Here is a 6,306-nt window from a genome sequence, read left to right on the forward strand (position 1 = left end):
CATCAAGACAGAGAGACTACTGAATAGTATAATCAGACTATTAAATACTGAGAGAGATCTATTCTTTCAGACTATGAGATAATTATACATAGCCTGTATTATCTCAGTAGCTGATTATGAAGTTCAAGTTTGATGAAATAATCAAGATAACTTCACTGAACTTGTTCAAAGTCTATAAAACAGAGCTTCAAGAACAATTCTGAGAGCATTCAAATCATCTTCTATTAAAGCAATGAAAATTAAAGCCTCAATTTCATCTTCTACTATTCAATTTGAAAAGACCTGTATAAACTATGCTGTGAGAGTCATGAAGATGAGCTCAAATCATATAATCAGAGAAAGAGTCTCTTCTTCATTTTCATTAGTTAACTCAGAAAATGAACTGAATTGAAATAGATTTCTTGATTGAAATGAGAGTAATGCTTTAAAGAAAATGCTCTCTCAACTGTATAGACTATGTTCACTTATTAAGAATCAATTTTCTTTATTAAATGTTGAGAAAATTGATCATGTGAAGATATCTCTCTGAAGAGAAAAGCTGAAATCTCGCATAGACTTATAAATAAGTGAACTATCTAAAGAGAGAGAATATGAACAGTATTTGAAGAAGATCTCTATAATCAATATAAAAGACTCTACTCTGATTTACTCAGATGACTTAAAAAATGAGAATTTGAATAGATTAGACACAGACATTGCTTATACTGAAGATAATATTAATTTTATCTCAGATTTCTGGAATTTAGACTGTGAATTTGAAGTCTTTAATGCTGAACTATTTATAATAGTGAAAGCTTTCAAACTCATTGAAATACAATCTCATAAAAGAGGAAATAGTTTGAAAGAGATATGAATATTCTCTGATAGTCAAGCTGCTTTAAAAAGACTTAGAAATAGTCAGATTCATAATAATCAAATTAATCTTGAACTGATTTTAAACTCTATTTTGAAAATTCAAAAAAGAAGAATATCAAAACTGATAATTCATCTGCATTGAGTTCCTGCTCATATGAATATTCATGACAATGAATTGGCTGATTCAGCTGTAAAAAAAGCTTCAGAATTAAGCAGATCTATTCAAAAAACAGTGTTCTGATCTTTCATAAAGAGAAAGATAAAAGAATCTTGTTTAAATAAATGAAATAAAAGTGGACAGAAATAAAAGAAGAGCATACATTATTCAAGATTTGAGACAAAATCAAAGTGAAAATCTTGTTCAATTAAATGTAAAAAGAAAATATTCTCATCTATAATTCAGCTAAAACTAGGACATGATTATTTCAAATCCTATATACAAAGATTTGATGATAGATTTAATTCATCAGAGTGCTCATTCTGCAATGCAAATGAAAATTCTGAGTATATTGTAATGTATTATGCATTATACAATAGTCTCAGAGTCAGATTAAAGAAGAAGTATGATTTAAATCAATTAAATATGAGGTTCTTATTCTCAACTGAGACAGGAATTAAATACTTAATAGACTTTCTATCAGAAACTCAAGCAGCTATAAGAAAATGGCTGAATTCAGAAGTATCTGAATATGAAGAGATGGAAATTGATTAGATATAATCTATTAAAGCAGCTATACACTATCTTTTAATAATTTTATTTTGTTATAGTCTCTCTTTACTGTACTTGTTTCTTTCTGTTCTTTTCTATCTATCTATTTAATATCTCTATCTTTAAGACAATGTTCTCTTTTCCTTTGTCATGATATTTTTAAATGATTTCAAATTATCAAAAGGTGTTGAAATACTGCAATTTGTAAACAGTTTTTGTATTCTGAGCTGGAATTTTCTGATTTTGCATATCTGAAATTGATAAATGTATAATAGTTGACTCTATAGATATAGGAAAAACCCTGAGATCTAAAGATTCTCAGGTAGATGTCATAGTCTCTGACTGCATACATCTATAATTGAAGAATAATAATAATAATAATAATCTTGAAATATATTAATATTGTAAAAGAGAGTGTTATCAAATTATATTATTAGATAATATCATTAAAAATATATTAATATTATGAATATCAATGTGGAAAAAATATTGATATATATACATTATATTGATTTGTGAATCATAATAGTTAAATATATGTATATATTATTCCTGACATTGATAATTGATTACAACTTGTACAATAATTTTTGAAAATTCAAAATTAATTTCAATTATTAACTAATAGTTATAAACTCGTAACTAACTAATATAAAAAGAAATAAACTTTTTCTATTTATTATCTTTCTTCTTTTTCTCATTCTTCTTATCATTCTTTATAATTCACTTTTCATTCTTATTCTTCTTCTTCTTCTTCTTATCTGAGATAATCACTATCTCAAAATCTTTCTTCACTATCTTCTTAGAGAGGGGTTTCTACTGCTTTCTCTCAGTCAGATTAATCTGTGTCTTAAAATCCTGCATTTTCTGATCTGCTGTCTCATGTTTCACTTCAGTAGTAAGCAGATTGACATGCTCAGAGAGCAGAGCTGTCTTCTCAATATTCTGAATTATGAAGTGCATTTGAGATCTGAATAAGATCTCAATTCTCTTCTTCTCTGCCAGCTTCTGCTAATCAATTAGAGAACAGAAGTATTATCAAAAATTATTCTCTTTTAATAAAAAACTTATCAGTTTTAACTTCTTTATCTCTCACTTTAATACTCTCTCAATCTTCTTCTACTGCTATTTATTTATAGTAACACTTTTCTTCTCTCTCTCTCTCTTTGTCTTAGTCTTAAATCATTCTTAGAACTTCTTCTGATCTCACTGCTACTGTATGAGACTCTTCACTGTCTTCTTTTTCAATCTCTCATAGATGATATTCTCTGCATTATTTCTATACTTAGTTCAGTCTAAATCTATCAGAAGTGTTACTTAAAATTATTATCATTCTACTTTCTTACAAAGTCTCTTCAAGATATTATAACATGTCTTATAATCTGTCTCTGCTTGCTTAAACATCTTCTTCTTCTCTCTCTTCAATCTGTGATAGTACTGACGCACCTTGATGATCTGCCGAACTGCAGAATATTTGAAGAAGAATGACATGATTGATTTTAATAAGTGTTAAGAGAGAGTGAAGACAAGAAGAGATAACTAGCAATGATATAATAATAATAATAATAATAATAATAATAATAATAATAATAATAATGATAGTGATAATAATAATAATGATAATAATGATGATGAAAGAAGAAGTGTATTAAAATATATTATTAACTTATCAAATATAAAGAGACTTAAAGAAACTATTAACAGCTTTCAGAGATGTATAGAAACAGCTACAGTATTACATAACAACATTATCTGCATTTAATACATACACTATTGATATTCTGTGTATGCAGTTATCATATAATCTATATCAGAGATATATGTAGAAAACAGATGTTTATTACTAGAGAGAATGATTGCAGTGATTCTCCCTTTTCATATTATAAAGATAAGGTATTCTCATTTCTCTCTTCTCTCTTTTCTCTTCTTCTTCAATTCATTACTAAGTTCAAGCTGGTATGAAAACTATTAAAACACTCTTAGAAACTCTCAAATTAAAGAGTATAGACTAATCAAATTTTAAATACAGAAGAATCAAATTACATTCAATAATACTAATTATTTATTCTCTCTTAATAAAATAACAGTTACATCTTTCTCTTTCTTCTCTCTCAAATGAAATATGACCTGTGAAAAGTTAGTATCATGTCAGATCATAATAATCAACACAGCATCAGTATGCAGAACTGTATATATATCATGCATACTGAACTGAGAGACTGTGTGAATTACAAATCAGTAGCAGCATCTCAGAGAGAGTCATACAGTATGAGAAAGTTATAACTCTCAGCTATATATGCAGAGAGTGAATCACTGCAGTAAGTGTATATATATTGTATAAAAATAACACTTTTTAATAACACTCAGTCTCTGATATCATGAAAATAGAGTCTCTCTGTGAGATTCATTTTTATCAAAAGTTAGAGAATTTTATATTTCTTAAGATCATCTTCATATATCTTATCTGTGAAATTAATAAAGAGAATCATTGATTTCAGTATTATATTCTTAATATTATTCAAGTAACAGCAGAGTTCACTCTGACCATACTTTTTAAGTATATATTTTCTAATTATTCACATTTGTACAGATATACACTTATTATTTATTAGATAATATTAAGATAATAACTCATCACAGCTGTGTTACTCTTACTATAAGAGATATATAATTAATAATGAATATTATAAAGACTCTGAGAAGTGAGTATTTTAAAAGTGCTGTGACTCTGCAATCTTGATTTTTATTATTTTTATTATTTATTTTTTTCTCTTTTTTTCTTATTTTTATTTTTTTATTTTTCTTTTATTTGTTGTATTTTTTTCTTTCTCTTTTTTTTATTGTAATTTTTTCTTGTTTTTGTTTTATTTTTTATTTTTATTTTTTTGTTATATTTTGTATTTTTTTCATAATTAAAATTATATGAATTATAATCTATGTTTAGAAAAGTAATGATATTTGATAATACTCTCTATTGAATTTTCAACAAATGAGCACTACATTATGATATTATATAAGTGAGAAATGATTTCATAGTCTTATTTAATATCATTCAGAATAATGAGATCAGAATGAAAATATAACTAAGAATTTAAACATATTCTTTATCTGAGACTAGATTTTTATTTGAAAAGTGAATCTGAGATCTTTAATATTTAAAATAACATAATTTGAGGTTAATATGATGAACATAAATTATGATCAGAAGTAATGCTTTTAGATAATATGATAACTGTAAAGTTTGATTCTGATCTCAGACACGGTCACACGGTCAGTCTATGAAAAAGCAAAGTAATTATAAATAATAGATGAAAACATAAATCTTACAGATCTGAAGCAGTATTCATTCTCACAAATATGAAATGAGTTGTTCAAATGAATCTTACATAACTTTGAGAAAGTGAATATATAAGATAAGTATTATAAATGCTTTACAGAGTGAAAACAAGTAAGTGATCTTATATTATACTTCATAGACTTCAGTTTATACTATCTTTCATTGAATAAAGAGCTTTCAACATCTTTCTATTTACAGATCTTTATTCATAGTCTTATATCTAAGTTGAGAGTGAAATAAAAATGCTTAAGCTTACAATCAGATACAGTGACAGAAGCATATAACATACTCATTGTACAGAAATAAGTGAGTTAGCTATGATAGAAAATACTGCAATTGAGTATGTCTCAGCAGAGAATGAGTAATCAGACTTCTATAACATAAGTCACACACTCAGACATAATAAATCTAGATTTAAATATTATCACTAAAGTGCTGAAATCTCTGAAAAAGAGATTCTCTGAGTGAAAATCTTGATATTATAAGTATTGAGCTCGCTTTAACTGCAGATGCTAAAATCATAATGTAAAAGATTGCATACAGTGTACACAGTCAAGAGAAGTAAGAGAGTTAAAAAACTAGCAGAATCAGTGAGCTCAGAGACACTCACTTATATTCTATAGAAAGTGTTCAAAGTGAAAGAAATACCTGTATTAGATAACTCTCTGAATTCTATGAATACTAAGAGAAAGCAGACTTCTGAATGAGATGTGAGTGAGAAAGAAGCAGACACTTTATTATTATTATTATTCTTCAATTATAGATGTATGCAGTCAGAGACTATGACATCTACCTGAGAACTAAAAGTTCTCAGGGTTTTTCCTATATCTATACAGTTAACTATTATACATTCATCAATTTCAGATAGACAAAATCAGAAAATTCCAGCCCAGAATACAAAAACTGTTTACAAATTGCAGTATTTTAACATCTTCTGATACTTTGAAACCATTTGACATGACAAAAGAAAAGAGAACACAGTCTTAAAGATAGACACATTAAATAGATAGATAGAAAAGAATAGAAAGAAAAAGGTAAAGTAAAATAATGAGAGACTGTAATGAAACAAATTATTGAAAGATAGTATATAGCTGTTTTAACAGACTATATCTGATCAATTTCCTCCTCTTCATATTCAGATATTTCTGAATTCAGCCATTTTCTTGTAGCTGCTTGAGTTTCTGATAGAAAGTCTATTAAGTATTTAATTCCTGTCTCAGTTGAGAATAAGAATTTCATATTTAATTGATTTAGATCGTACTTCTCTTTCAATCTGACTCTGAGACTATTGTATAATGCACAGTGCATTACAATATGCTCAGGATTCTAGACTGGCGCCGGGACCATGAATTTCACATTTGGTCCCATTTGATCTGGTCCCATACATTTCTTGGCGTGAATCCGC

The sequence above is a fragment of the Blastomyces gilchristii genome (genome assembly GCF_000003855.2).
Source record: "Blastomyces gilchristii SLH14081 genomic scaffold supercont1.1, whole genome shotgun sequence".
NCBI classification, from domain to species: domain Eukaryota; kingdom Fungi; phylum Ascomycota; class Eurotiomycetes; order Onygenales; family Ajellomycetaceae; genus Blastomyces; species Blastomyces gilchristii.